The following is a 17474-nucleotide window of genomic DNA, read 5'->3' on the forward strand; positions in this document are numbered from 1 at the left end:
CAGCTCCTGCCAAGATGTGGCAGCAGTACTCCATCATTGGACGTACTTAGCTTTTATACAGATAAATATTTGCATCAGTAGTGAGATATCTTTTGGAGCGGTAGAAGGATCCCACCATCTTCCCAGCGACCTTGGCAACTGACTTGATTTATGTGTCCCATTTCAGATCAGGAGTAAAGGTCAAACCCAGAAGCTTGTCAAAACATGGAGCCTCCCCAGGACTAGAGCCATCCATCACAATTGATGCCAGATGAGGATCAGAGCGTTGATGATATAAAGATAGGAGCTTGGTTTTAGATACATTAAAAGTAACCAGCCACATCTTCCTCCATTGTACCACGCGTTCAAGACCTGAGGAGAGAGAATCAGGGAGAACGTTGTCATTTACGGCCTTTGATGTGTTGGCATAGATGGTCGTGTCATCAGCATAGATGTCAATAAATGATTTAAATATGTGTTTTGGGAGATCATTGATGTAGATCAGAAAGAGAGTTGGGTCCAGGATGGACTCCTGAGGGACTCCAGCATTAATACTGTGGGCCTCTGATTTTTGTCCATCAACCACTACTCTTATGAGCCTATTGGAGAGAAATGATTTAATGATTGAGAAAACATTTTCAGTGATACCGTAGCTGGAAATCTTGTGAAGTAGACCCTTATGCCATACCCTATCGAAGGCTTTTGATATGTCAAGAGCAATTGCCCTAGAAATGAAGCCTTTGTCGAGAGATTCAATAATCCTATGAGATATAACCGTTAGCACATTTGCTGTAGATCTAGCAGAACGGAAACCATATTGCATGTCACATGTTTTGAGTGGCATAACAGATTCAAAGAAGGTAGGGATTTTGTGAGAGATCATGAGGGATGTGGGAAGATTAAGGAAGTCAGAATACCAGAGTTAATAAGCCAAATAAAGAATTTCGTAGACCGTCCTGTGTCTATAGAGACAATACATGCACAGTTTGATATCAGTGTGTGAACTGTATACAAAATAATTCGCGACATCTGAAAATATAGAAAATTTGCCTGAAGTTTGTCCAAAAAGTGCTGAGAAAAAATTACAGACTACTTGACGAAGATGAGCATCAAGACAGTTCCTCACCCTCCACATAGTCAAGATCTTGCTCCCTAAGATATTTGATTCTTCCCTGAGTTCACTGAAAGCATTAGAAGGTGTCATTATGAGAATTTAGGTGATGAAATAGGCTGTGGCGAGGATCATTGACACGCTCATACAGGAGGACACCAATGAGGCGTTCCAGAAAGTACAACAAGTTCATTGCAACTGGAGAAGGTTATTTTGAAGGGGATTAGAGTTTCATATGTGTATCAATAATAGTATCAATACGAAAAAAGTCTACAAACTTATTGAAGGCACATCGTAAAATTTCATTGCTTTATTGGAATTTTTATAATCAATTTTGTATTTTTTGGTTTTGCTCTAGATTACTACCCTCCGCTAAAACATATTCTTCTTTTTAAAGCCATTACGTGTGAACACATTGAATAAGTTAGGATGAAGTAAAAATGTCGTATAATTTAGGGTGTGATGCAGAGTTGCATATATGTTTAATGCAATATGGTCTCCAATTTCTTCGCATTCTATCGTTTTATGGCAATTAATCGAGTCATTTTGCTATTAACAGAAACCGTGTCCCAACGTTGACAGCGGGAGGGGAACTTGAAAGAATGATTTAACTACAAAACAGATAGCAACTTGTGAATAAAAAAAATCTGTGGAAAACACTACTGTAAGTCATTTAAATAAAATTTAAATTGTCGTCTAAAAATTATTTCCCTGATAGAAATAAGGCACTAATTTATGTTGCAAGAAAAAATGTTGGATAAGATTACCAGAAAATAATCCACCTAGCCAGACATGATAATTATAAATTCAATTAAATATTAATTAAATATAATATTTAAACGCAGACGAGTCACAAACATACATGTAAAGTAAAAGTAATTTTAAATATCCCAGATGCATTTGTTTTAAAGTATTTTCGATAAAACAAAATATTTAATAAATAATTAATTTTCTGATTTCTTATTTTTGTTGTAATTTGATTGGATATTGTTATTTTGCCACACGAACATTTTGGTGCTGTTTTGGAATAAGTATTCAGAAAATTTCTTTCATTCGTTCGAAGTTGTGTCAGGTTTCGTTGCTCGTCTTAAACCGAATGTACAAACCAAAACAAAAAACTGAGTTTAGGATAAGGTTAGTTTAATTAGATAAGGCTTATGGTCAGTATAGCGTTTACATATTTTTTAATAGTTTGGCTTCTATTGTGTAGATCGTTCCTTAAACTTTTTAACATTCGCTACCATACTTTTTATTTAGCGAAACACGGATATTTTCCATCATGGTAATTCGGCTTCTTCACAATAGTAAAAAAAAAATTATTTAAAAACATATAAACATTATTAGTAAAATAATTTTATTCCTTTTTTTCTAGTATGCCGTTTTAATGTTATTGAAATAAAAGTGGCATTTTTATTTTTGAATTACTGACAGTTGATTCCTCTTTTCATTTTTTTCAGAAGTGATATCATTTTTTATGTCCTTTCTCAAATTACATAAAACACTAAGGTGTTGTGCGAGAAATATAGCGCCAAGCGCATTATCTTAGACCAGGTTACACCTGGTCACACCCGGTTACATGTGAAGTTTTAAATGATTCACTTTGAACACCCACAAAAATCCAACGGTTGTTCAAACTATTTCTTGTTTTTAACAACCGATTTCCGTTGCTTATAGGTCGGTCAGTGGACGGTGTTTTTACACGAGGATGTGGGACGATGGACGAGAACGCGAGCTCCCAACTCAAACAAAAACTGAAACAAACTTATTTTTTCTTATTTTGCACTACCTTATAAAGGAAGGTTTGAGTAAGATCTGGCTGGTCTAGGGTTCTATCCAGCAACCCGTGCTCACTACACCACAATCTTTTTCGCATTGATTGGATAATTAGCCACATCACCTACGCCTATTTCTTATGTGAATTTCCATCAGCAATCAAAATTTCCATTCGCTTTTTTCTCACACACCGGCCGACTCGACCTTTACCCCTAAGGTCACTTCTAGTCCAAACGTGGTTATTTGAAATAATCATTTCCACAGCAATATTGTTTAATGTTCCCGAATTTGTTTTTCCTTTACAAAGGAAATGTATTTCATATCAACTATCAACTGTTTTCTTTTTTTAACTAGCAGGGTTAGTCGGCAATACTCCGGGATTGTCACATAAATAAAAGGCTCTATTTCAGCTCCCATTACGCCCCCTCTAGGGCAATTTGATAGCTGGTTGAGTTACATACAGTGTGCAATGACCCCTATTATTTTGTAATCATGCTTCTTTAGGAATTCAATAGAAAATATTCCCGAGAGAGACAGAAGAAAATGCACGTTATATTTTATTTCTAGATTAGGAATTACTACAGTTTCTTAATTCATAATTCATAATTGTGGCCCGTGTGTTTTATTTAAAGAAATATATCAGAAAATAGATCGCCGAAAATAATTAATAAAATCGAACTAAATTTATTAACTTCATAAATTCATGTTTCGTTAGATGACGTGCTTTTAATCGCATACATTTTCGTAATAAGTAGATATGTAGGCAAATTAAAAGTAAAAAGTTGAAAATATACTGAAGTTTGATCAAAAGTATGGCCTGCGATTATGTTTCGTTAAAATTAATCCGGTTTCCCTTAACATATAATTTTCAATAGCCAATTTCTTAATCTGAAAATGTAGCGGTATGTTAACAGAATTTCATTTCTATAAACACAGAACCCGGTGATGTGATTAATGGTTAAATTAGATATTTTGAAGTTAATAGTGGACGTAACTACTTCCTTTTGGAAATATTTGTAAGATAGATTATGAGTTAGATTTCTTATATCAAAGAAATGTACTTAACAGAAATACGGAAAACACTTGTCTATATAAAATATAATAGTATATATATATTTATGCATTTATATATATATGTGTATATATATATATATATATATATATATATATATATGTATGTATATATATACATGCGATCAACGAGTAGAGTGGATGAGAGTCGTAGATTGTCAGGAGTGTAAAAGAATTTAGAAGTGTCGAAATCTCGAATTCTCTAGTAGTCGCTCTACTAAATTCAAAGAACGATTCAGTTAATATAACATTTTTGGACACACACCTGCGTTTTTTTTTCAATATGTCGCATTTGTAAGTTCTTCAGTTATATTTATATCCAGCTATCGTTTTTTAATTGGCAAAAGTATTATTTTCTTTCTTTTTCATAAAGGTGATCGCGCCCCTTTCATGCTTATCTTATTTCTTGTTTAGCAGCCTCCACCACGTTTATTTTTGGCATACTTTTATGGGACAAGATGACATGTCTATTTCAGGAATAATAGACATACACAGCGACTATGAATATTGTTAAATCTAACATTGATTGAATGGCAGTTACCCCAGAAATATGACTTGTATACTTCTGTAACATACTTTGCTAATACATCTTTTTTTTTAATTATACCACTCTGATTTGGTTATTACCATCCTGCAATATTACCCAGGTGAAGACCCTGTCTTACAGCGTAAATCCTGAGCTACTATGGGGTCTGCAATGATGCATGTTTGTTTTAACTGGACACAATCAAAGGTTTTTTTGTGAATGATGCATGGCATTACTCTTGGCGACGTTTAATGAAAAGCAAAGTTTCGAGATGGTAACTCTGTTGGCCCTCAATATATAACATAATAATATAACCAAACGATTTGATGTTACACTCCGTCATTTTGCCCCGAATCGGTGCGATGACGTAGCGCTTTCGAATATATACATTGCCGTCGTGGTTGAATAATGTAATTCCAGACAATTTTATTTCAATGACGGCAAATCTTCGCTCCACCTTCCTTGTCGGTAATAGCTGTATCAACGGCCAAAGTCACAATAGTCTAGTAGATCTTCAACTTTATTCGACCGCTTATCTTGGAGTCGGAGAGGATGCCAATGGCGATGCGCAAATTCAAAATTACGATACAGAACAATGGATAACATTTGAATGAAAAGTGTACGTGATAATGACTGACTCTGGAATATCTATTTGAATAATACTCTAGCATCGACTATACTCAGTGAAAATGAGATAAACAAGCTTAACATTTTGTTATTAGTACATAGTGGACAGGTTTCGCTGCGGATAGACAATATTTTACAACGTAAACAACAATTACCACAGAAGAGCACCGCATTCGACTTATGTCCTTACGCTAAAAATTAAAAGGTTTTTTAAGCTGCTGCTGCATATCTACGCAATCAAACTTTACTTGTGTGAGGAGAGCAGTAATATCTGAATTTGAGGTATATGTGTGTAAGACGTATACCTGTGTTATGTGTAAATGGGTAGAAATATCAAAGTCGGTGTATATATTATTAAGATAAAACAAGCGTTGATACTAAGCTGTCCATTCGAATATCAGAATCATCGGCGTCAGTTCAATCAGTGATTCGTTTATTTCATATAAGTGCTGAATAAATTGATCATTGTAGCTGGCATCGTTAATATGTATGTGGCTTTTACCTTATTGTTATCCAAATTAGTGTCGCTTTTAATCACAGAAACAAAATGAAACGTATTACAATAAAATTACGTAGGTTTTCTAATCACTTTAACTATATTCTATTTTCAGCGATATGATTTTAAATCAACTCTTGTTTATCATTCAAGCTAATAAAATCATTAATATGTTCTCAAAATAAAATGGGGTCTACAATTGGTTAGGGAATGTCGGTTATACATGTCACTATATATATATATATATATATATATATATATATATATATATATATATATATATATATATATATATGTATATATATATGTATATATATATATATATATAAAGACAGTCTGTTTGTGTGAGGAAGGGTCTACTCTCTCATTTTTGGACTACATACTTAAAACTTCATATATATAGAGAGAGAGATTTGTACATGTGAAACACATTTGATTTGTTATTTAACCGGGAAAAATAGATGCTAAGGGCTCATATTTTTAAAAGATGAAACTTAGCATGCATAAGTCCATGCGCAAATATACATTTATAGGTATGTAGGTTACAATTTTAAGTTTATATCTGTGTATTGACGGGGCTCAGATGACATAATAATCCTAGAGAGATGTTTTGATTTCGATTCTAGCCGGTAGTTCTCAAGTCATATTTTTTTTGCACTTTTTAAACCACTGCCATATATTGAATGCAATATAATAGTCAATTGGCTCTATAATAATAAATATGAAGACTACATCAATTAAAATATCATATTAAAGCATATTTTACGGCGGGGCAATACAAGGCATCTTGATAGTGTATATATATGTAATTTTGTAGACGTTTACACATGCGAAACCATTCGAGATCTAACACGTTGTAGACGCGAATGGAGACAAAGATTAGGAAAGAACTTTAACTCACTGTTTCAAGTTTTAAAAAACACCTACATTCTCTATTATCCCACCATGCGTGACTTCTAGTTACGATTGTGACGTAACACACGTTTCTATCGTGATCCTTTTCTCTAGAGTACTCACGGTTAGTGCACAGTTTTTATAGTCTTTTCTTTTCCTTGCCGTGACGTCACTTCATACTCGGCTCGTCTTTTTTCTACAGCCGTCATACGCGCGCCAGCATTCTGTTACGCGGTATCATATACTGGAAACATTATTCGCAATAATTTAAAACCTGCTTGGAGGCAAATAAAAAACAACAAAATAATTTTAAAAACTCAATAGTCCTCACAAAAGCATGAATACACATACGGTTTGACATTATCATTTTTCGTTTCTATCTAACACGAGTTCTCTTTTTATTTACTTATTTTTTCTATAATTTTGACTATTTTCTAAGCTACTTCGTCTATAAATGGAACTATTTAAAAATTCAGATACTAATTTCTGATTGTTAAGCTACGTTCCATACACGGGAAATTTGTCTGAATTCTTCGACAGCTTTTGGACCGTCTCCTCGTAATCTACATCCTCTATTTCTTCATCAATGAAAATTTATGCGACTTAAATGCTTAACGGAGACTTATCTTTCTGCCACAGCAGCAATACAATCGCTTCGCCTTTTTTCTCATAAAGGGCTCTAGTTCTGGGATTAACAGATAATTTCATGTCAGGTGACTTACATGACCGCTAAGCAAATTGCTTGCCATTACTTTTAAAATCAAAAATGACTTTAAATATACTTATTTGTGTTCGGTATTAGATCTATAAGAATCCAAATAAGAAAATACCGACAAATAAAAGCACTAGACACGGTTTAAAAATTTAGCAATTACAAGCCACTCAGCAGAATTTGGCGAGTCTTTTTTAATACGGTATTTTAAAACTTTAGTGATCGTAAAATCAGATATTGGGAAAATTTAATATACTCAGCCGTGCATCGTTTCTTTGAGCAACTCGAATACTAATTTACATTAATAACATGTGTTCATTTCTACGTGTTTTATTTTAACTTCTTACTTGAAACCTAATATCCTACTCGCTTCTTTAATTGAGCTTTGTCCCCAATAATATAAATTATCGAGTTATAATGCAAGAACTATTGTCTTACATGAAAGATAATATTTACTTTGACCTAAAGTCCCCACAAAACACATTTCATCCACTAAAAGTATGACCGACAAAACAGAAAAATTCGATAGTGTAGCAGAAAAGAGGGAAAAGAAAATCTTACAGCAAAGTGTAATTTCTAGGTTTTTTTTCACGGTTTTACTTTCACTTTTGCTTTCTCAACGTTTTGTTTCGGCTTCATCTGTTTTTGACTCCTTTCTTTGCGATTGCATTGTTTCGTGGTAGTCTTTTTTCTTTTCTTTTTTTCATATTGAATCCTTTTTGGAAAATTTCTTGAACTAACGGCGCCAAATTGTCTTCTGTGGCATTGTACACGTTTAAACATGCGTTAGCATGTAAACACTCGGGATAAGACACGTTGCAAATGAGAGAAACAAACGGAAACAACTTCAACTTACTTTTTCAGGTTTTAAGAAAAGGCCATTTATTCCTCATTCTCCTAGCACGCATTACTTCTCGTCATGACCGTGACGTCACGCACTTCACTAAGGTGCTTCTCTTCTCTGCTGTGATCATCAATCTGTGTACACGTTCTTTTATCGTTTTCCCTTTTTCTTTACCGTGACATAACTTTGTAGCGGCTTTGCATTTTCATACAGCCGCTATACGCGCATCCGCGCTCTGTTACACGCATATATATATATATATATATATATATATATATATATATATTACAATATACATATTTATATATATATATATATTATAATATATATATATATATATATATCATAATATATATACATAATATTAGATTCCAATAACCATGTAACCATGTTTTTATTTACTTAAAAATCCAAGTCTTGAGGAATCGTTTGATCGTCATATAGTTAACTAAAATACATAATTATAAAGTAATTATACTGAGGGGTTTTAAAATTTAATAACTTCATTAAAAATTTCCCTGGAACACTGAAATAAATTTGCACATGTCTTAGAAAATCACTTCAACAAGTGATTGATCATCGCTTCCAAACTCTTCGATAAAACGATCAATTTTTACTTTTATCTTACGAAACAACTATCGTAGTATTAACATGTTTCTATTAAGCCTCATATCCATATATCTATAGCTGTATATTTGTTCATATTGAAAAAAACATCAACAGTTTGATAAAGCTTATGAAACATAAAGTATCTGAATATAAAGAAAGAAAAAGAAGAATTGAATTTTGGGGTCGATAGAGCGTGTGTAGATGCGATCTTTGTTTTTGATTTATATTTTAGAAAATGGAGCAACTTGTTAAGGACCACATTAGTCGTTTATGCCAAACAAGAAGTTGGCTGGTGATAATAATTAAATCTTAAATAAATAAAATTATAATAATTACTTTACTTTGGATAATAATTACTGGAAAATTTTACTTTATATATCACTGTTTTTTTTTAATTCGGCGTAGAAAATAAAATTCGATGATGTAAAAGCATTGTAAACTTAAGTTAAGGGGTTGGTACCGAAACATAGAACAACATTAAATAAGACACGTAAATATATCAGAAACGAAAATATTAAAATTTATTTTTATTTTTGATAGATGATAACAGGTTGGAGGAACTTAGATTTTGAAAACTGTGTCAGGTCAATAAAGTGCACGTGCAACCCAAGGAATTAAGGACAGTAAATAAAAACTAGTTGCCTAAAGCAATAATCACGGCCCTAGTCAAGTAACCAATCAATGCAACCCCAGTAATTGAGTATTTTCTTCATTGCCCCCGTCTCAAGGGTCGTAGTGCAAGATTATTGGTCAATCTAAGATTGGCCAATCAATTCTGCTTCAGGGAAAGGCGCATTTTCTTTTGACCCTCCTCCGTGTACGTGCCTCTATACCATTAGCTGACCAATCAAACGGTGATTAATCAAGATTTCTGCCCATAAATAGAGAAAATAAAATTGAAAACTCGACTGGATTCATTGCTTGAAATCCAGTCCTGCGGACTTTTGCCATCGCTATACTTTCCATCCTCCACCATCAATGATTATTGACCTCTGCTCGACTTTCGAAGACACATTTCACCAGTTAACTCCCTTCACCCTTACATCGTAGAAATTTATATGATTTTATTTAATTTTATAAACATATTGTTACACTAACATGCCTGAGTAAAGTTTGCGTTTGGTTGTTCAGAACGATTATTTTTCTGTTGTCTGGGGTTTCCAAAAGGCTTTGACAAATTCTACCCTCTGGCTTATATTCATCTTTTTATGGACTTTTCGATTATATATATATATATATATATATATATATATATATATATATATATATATATATATATATATATATGTAGATATATGCATATATATGTATACATGTGTATGTATAGGGATATATATATGTATATATGTGTATGTATAGGTATATATGTGTATATGTGTATGTGTATGTATATGTATGTATATATGTATATATGTGTATATATAAGTATATGTATATGTGTATATATATATATGTATGTATATATATATGTATGTATATATATATATATGTATGTATATATATATATGTGTATATATATATATATATATATATATATATATATATATATGCATAAATATACTAGTAAGCCGCCCTGTATTTCCCGGTCGTTGAATAAGTTTAAATACGATGTTTTGATTAATGCATATTTCGTATTTATTATTATATTATATTGGACACAATACATAGTAGTTATTTAAAAAGTTGAAAAAAAATGACTTGTGCGTCACCACCGAGAATCGAAACCAAATATATAGCTTACGATTTCATTTTTTCTTTTGACGTTAACGCCTGAGCTATGAAGACACGTTTGCTGCAAGGCTTAAAATTAAAACAGGAACCAATAGCAATTATGTAACATATGCATATTCGCATTACCGTCGTTCGACTTTCATTTTGCAAATTTTATTTCTTTCATTTTCACATTCTTGCACCGATTTTTCTAAATATAAAATTTTTCATGGGTTCAAATACCCTATATATAAAGTTTCATGTCCGCAGATAAAAAAACTAACAGAGGTGTTTGGTAGGCAAATTTTTAACAAATATATATATATACGCGTACATAAATATATATATAGAAAGAACTTTATGTTTACTATAACCTTTTTTCGCAAATATGATGCAACTATTAATCATGTAGAATATCTGCATGAATATAATTTCACGTAATAGTTAAATAAAGATTATCAACCCGTAAGAAAACCGAAAAAACTAATAGGGAATTAATTTAAATGAATGTTTAAAAGAATATGCAGATTAGCTATATCTTTTTCAGATGAATGCAATTCCATGACTCATATATAAGTAAGTTGTATTTTCTTTTTAAATAAATAGATAAATTAGTTTTTAATATGAATGTCAATACCAAAAACAAATTCATAGCAGTATAGACAGATTGTTATGCATATATATATATATATCCTAGGATGAGTACCCAACGTTGCCCGGGTCGACATGAAGTTCCGTTTGGAACACACCTGCTACAATAAGGATATTAATCATTTTCATCGTGGGCAACGTCTATACCCCACAACAATTTCAAACATAAAAGAACGGATAAAAACATTTAAATATAATCGCTTAAAGAAAATAAGTACGTGAAGCCCTTTCACCCAGATATTTCTGCAGCAGGGATACAAACAGGAGAAGCTATTCTCCAGATATTGAGCACTTTTTGTTGCCCATGCGTTGCCCCCCCCAAAAAAAAAACAGATTAAAAACTAAATAAATGAAGACAACTTTTGTTTCAATAAAAATAGCAGCGAGTGCCCGAGCGACCTACAAAAACAAAAAAAAAATATTAGCCGCGTAGACAGACTCGAAACTGAAACGCAAAAGAAGGTAATTTGCAAAAAGTTTTCATCCGCTGTACCACGGCGACTGATCACCCTACAGTCGAAAAAAAAATTTATATACAATAACGCGTAACTGGCATTTAAATGAAGTTTATGAAAAAATTGAACTCCTTTTACTAGCTAAAAACACACATATGAAATCCTTTCAGTTTATTTGTAAGTGTTTTTTTATTTTGTTTGTTTTTTTAATATTAAAAAAAGCAAAACATTTTTCTGTCTACACGGAATTATTTTTTTCACACTAGAAACTTAGTGAATTATTTGGTGAAGAGTTTTTGTTTTTTATGTTTAGAGGTTTACAGGGGAAATAAATCTATGTTTCTAAAAATAATCGATGTCGGAAATAATAATCTCAAATAAATTAAATGAATTAAATATGTTATCAATATAATTGTTATTTAAAGTTTATTACATAATAATCTTAAATAGAACAATTAAAACAATTTTCTCGCTAGAAATATTAACTAATTTACAGCTATTTAGTCAAATCTGTTTCCTTACTGGAATATGCAAATGACGTGACTTTTTATTGTATATTTGACAAGAAGCATACTATATATAGAAGTAAATAAAATAATAAAGTAATAGATCTTTTGTATATAGAAATCAAATGTTGAACAAACAAACAAATAGACAGACAGGAATACGAATTTATATATATATATATATATATATATATATATATATATATATATATATATATATATATATGAAACTGACTAAAGATAAAAATTAAAGACAGAAAGAAGTCATAAAAAGCGAAATATCTACAAAATTTGTTTTGAAGGCGTTCATTGATTTGAACGAAACTGTTTAGTCTTCGTTTTTTTTTTAGTATTTCTATGTTTATTTTGTTTTCATCTTCTTTTGTCTGTTGTATAAGCGTCGTCTCCACGTAATGTTATTTTCTCTCGTGTATTTTCTCCTCATATATATATATATATATATATATATATATATATATATATATATGAAATAGTAATACTAAAATATAAAGTTATTTCGTCAAGTAGACAAAGACAGCAGATAAATTGTCTCTCCCTTAGCCGCACACGTTAATCCCAAAACTACTATCCCGATAAGAAAGTTGAGTCACATCAAGAAACGCGAAAGCGCGAACAGCGGCGAGTCATCAAACGGAGTCTTTATCAGTAGTAACACCAATTTCTTTTGTAGAGACGAAATGAGCCATTCGGTATTTGTATTTGCCATTGTTTGACGCTTATCAGCGGCAGACACAATGTCTATAATAAACGCCTTTCTTTTCGTTTTTGGATAACCAATAATTATTAATGCGATTTCCGGGAATAAGCAATATAGAATATTCGCATGAAAACGAATCGTCTTACAATTGGATAATAAAGATATGTCATCCCTCACATTAGGTCGATAATTCATAATGACAACTAATTCCAAAGAATGCAATTAGCTTTATCGAAGAAAAAGAAACAAGTACGAGTTATCTTCCCCTGCGATTACTAATACTTTGTTCATATAAACAATCATTAATCAAAGCTTTTCTATGATTTATAGAAGAAAAATGTATTCGTGTGGTCTTAGAACTGCAATTCTTCCCAATTTGGTGATAATTTTAAATCCCCTAGAGGTCAAACTAGATTTCTCCTGAGTACTTCTTGGAAATAACCATGAATCCTAATGTTTGGTTGATTTTGTGGATTTTGAAAAAAATAGGCAAACAAGATTATTAGTTACAAACTCAAGCGGGACTAATGAACCGATGGACATAGCCTCTTTTAGAGTTACCAGGCGAGTGAGTCCTCCTTCAGCCAAGCATCGCTTCATCCCTAAAACGGGACCTTCTCTGGTTGGTTAGTTAGCCAACATATTCCTGCATCATTATTAGGGACCTTTTCTCAAAAGAATTGCGTGATTCATATCTGTTCACATGACTAATGAGTCAATAACTTAACCTCCATGTCACATTCGGCCTTAGATGAAGACAAAACATAACGTGTTTTGTCTTTACACTTTCCTAAACCTGCGATCAACAAGATCTGGCGTAAACATTAAATTTGTTCTCTTTTTCGTACTTGATATATCAAAACCCCGTCAGATCATCCGCTGTTGTCCGGGAGAGCTTATATAACAGAAGCTTCATTCGGTGCCAAGTTCACCATTTAATAACGCCATTTTCGCTCCTCCTCAAGAGTTGGATCACAAGACAACAACTTGAAATAATTAATTTCACGCGCACCAACGTGTTCTTTCCCCATATCTTGGACATTTGAAAATAACACCGTTAAATACCAACAGACAGCTACTATTTTTTCCTTTCATATTAAGACCATGCCATTCAGAAAGAAGTAAAAGAAAAATCACAAATTGTGATCGTCGAAAAATCTCGAATTTTATACAAATAAATTTGTTTATTCAAAAGAGATCTGCAATTATTTAAATTTTCTAAACGTAAAGTAAAGTATAAATATTAAACCTTTTCTGGAACAATTTCACATGTTCTTTTCCCGGGTTTCGACACAGTAAGAATATTTTGTTCTGTGGAACTGCTACTAAAAACAACTCACCTCCCAGGAACAGCGAACCATCTGAAACTGTTCTGAAAGTAAACATGGCTTACACTTCTAGAGGTTATGGGCCCAGGTGCGTCTTTATTTCGATGGATCCGAATCAAAATTCGAATTGTGGCAAGTTAAATTTCTGAGATATCAACGAATCCAAAAGCTACACAAAGTACTACAAACACAACCTGAAAATAGAAACGATCCCGACTTCATTGAAAAGAATGCAACTGTCTTTGCGGAATTAATACAGTGTTTAGATGACCGAAGTCTATCACTGGTAATGAGAGAAGCCCTGGACGACGGCTGCAAAGCATTAAACATATTGAGAGAGCATTATTTATCGAAAGGAAAGCCCAAAATGATTTCTTTATACACTGAACTGACCTCTCTAAAACGAATGGAAGCAACAGATTGTATCTCTCTCTACGTGTGAAGCAGAATTTATCGCGATCACACACACGACTCAGGAAGCACTCTACCTTAAAAATATCCTGAAGACTATTTTGGAGCCAGAATTGATTACAAGCCCCGTAGTAATTAATTGTGATAATCAAGCCAGTATAGTCTTAGCACAGAACACGATAATCAACCAAAGATATAAGCATATAGATATAAAATACCATTTCATAAAAAACGAGATAAAAATACCCTGCTAGCAACTAAGAAATATCTAGCCGACATGGTCCCCTACGGTAAAATCAAGTGTATTCGCTCTGACAACGGTACGGAATTCACCAATAAAGACTTTGAACTTTTACTAATTAACCATCATATCAGGCATGAAACATCAGCTCCTAGCTCGCCACACCAAAACGGGACTGCTGAACGTGCGTGGCGGACACTTTTTGAAATGGCAAGATGCCTACTCATTGAATCAAAACTCCCTAAAAACCTCTAGACGTATGTACTTATGGCGGCAGCCTATATACGCAACAGGTGCTTTAACAAAACACTATCTAAAACTCCATATGAATCTTTCTGCGGTAAAAAAAAAACAAATGTAAGCAGAATGCATATATTTGGTTCAACTTGCTTCGCATATATAGAGAAAAACAGTAAATTAAATATTAAAGCCGACAGAGGTATATTTCTTGGATACGATAAAAACAGTCCAGCCAATTAAATATTTTTTCCCCGAAAAAAAATAAAATAAAAAGAATCCGGTGTGTAAAATTCACAGACACGTTTAATTTTACAGACGAAACCCCGTCATATGAAGAGGATGAAATTATATTACCTCAAATAATTAGAACAAACGAAAACAATAAAAATGACGGAGACGAGAGTGTCCATGATGATGATGATGATGATGATGATGATGATGATGATGATGATGATGATAAAGTCGAAAAATATCCCAAAAGAAATAGAAGACGACCCGATTTTTTGTGGTCGACAGTATAAAGGATTATCAAATCGACTATTGCTATTCAATGGAAAATGCGCCAAAAAGCTTCAACGAAGCAATTAATTCAGAACATTGTGATGAATGGAAAATTGCCATGAAAAAGAAATAAATGCCTTAACCGAAAATGATACCTATACGGTAGTGCCTCTCCCAAGAGATAAACATGTTATTTCTACCAGATGGGTCTTTACAAAAAAGAGTACAGCATCAGGCGTAGAACAGTACAAAGCAAGATTTGTTGCTAAGGGGGTGCTCTAAGATTTACGGTAAAGAATATTTTTCTACGTTTTCACCGACCACAAACCTAACAACAATCAGAATTTTACTGCAAGTCGCATCACAATATGACCTAAACATCCATCATATGAACGTAAAAAAATGCTTATTTGAATGCCCCAATAGACTGTGAAATTTATATTACCCCTCCAGAGGGATTTATAATGAAAAATAAAAATAGCGTGTGGCGACTTAACAAGTCATTATATGGTCTAAAGCAGAGTGCTCAGTGTTGGAACACAGTATTCTATGATTATATTATTAAACAACAATTTAGACAATGCGTTGTAGACCCCTGTTTATATACCCAACACAAAGACGATAAACTACTGATTTTGGTTTTGTGGGTCGATGATATTTTAATCGCATCAAATTGTGACATAATGTTAAGTGATGTTAAGAACAAATTAAGTAAAAGATTTAAAATGGCCGATCTTGACAAAATATCCTGGTTTCTGGGGATAGAATTTACTCAAAGCAAAGGACTTGTTACGATGACTCAATCGAGATACATCGACAAAATACTATTAAAATTTGGAATGGGAGAGTGCAAGAAGCGCTCTACACCGGTCGAAAATGATATTAATAAAAATATACACACAGAATCTGAAATAATAAATGACACTCAATATCGCGAAATTATAGGTAGTCTTATATATTTAATGACTGCAACCAGGCCCGACATATGCTATACAGTAACAAAACTGTCACAAAAATTATCACGACCGACAATGAAGGATTTAAACAGAGCTAAACAAGTCCTACGTTATTTAAAAGGAACTAAAGAACAGAATTTAGTATTTAGAAAATCAAGAAATCCCCTAAAATTAGAAGGTTTTTCGGATTCAGACTGGGCAAACGACGAAGATCGCAAGAGTGTATCTGGATATTGTTTCAGACTCTCAGAAAATGGGCCTATTATTTCATGGCAATCTAAAAAGCAACAATATGTATATATATATATGTATATATATGTATATATATACATATATATATATGTATATATATGTAATCATATATATATATATATATATATATATATATACATATATATATATACTAGCCGTTCAGCCCGGCTTTGCTAAAGGCCTATGTACTGTTCAAAACTTTATGTATATATACATAAAAAGGTTTGACTCATGTCCAGGCAACCTACATCTAAAATTTCAAGTGTTTAACCCCCAAATTGGCGAAGGAGTGTGGTAGAGTTTGCAAAGGTAAACCCTTTCAACTTTTACATCTTGGCAGCCAAATTTTCTCCTAAAAACTCATCAAAAAGCTTGCTGCATGTCTAAAAACACTTTATGTAAAATTTGAAATGCTTAGACCCAAAGTTGACTGAATTGTTTGCTAGAGATTGCAATGGTCAAATTCTTTGAACTTTGACCCCTAGGCAGCCAAATTTTCTGCCAAAAAACGTTTAAAAGGCTTTCCCCATGTCTGAATACACTTCATACAAAATTTCAAATTTCAGAGCAACAATTGACCGAGTAATTTGGTAGAGTCCGCAGAGCTCAAATATTTTTAACTTTGACCCCAATTTTGATCCCTTTACCATTTATTGTTTTGCGCCCAAATTAAATTAAAAAGTTTGATCTGTGTCCAAGTAATTTACATCTAAGATTTTAAGTGTTTAGACACAAAATTAGCGGAGAAGTTTGGTAGAGTTTCCAAATCGTTGAGCTTTGACCTCTTGACAGCCAAATTTCTGGCCGAAAACCGATTAAAAGGATTTTCCAGAATCTCAATACCTCTTGTGTCAAATCTCGAG

The sequence above is a fragment of the Euprymna scolopes genome, chromosome 8 (assembly GCF_053919585.1).
Source record: "Euprymna scolopes isolate OS-2025 chromosome 8, ASM5391958v1, whole genome shotgun sequence".
Taxonomy (NCBI): Eukaryota; Metazoa; Mollusca; class Cephalopoda; order Sepiida; family Sepiolidae; genus Euprymna; species Euprymna scolopes.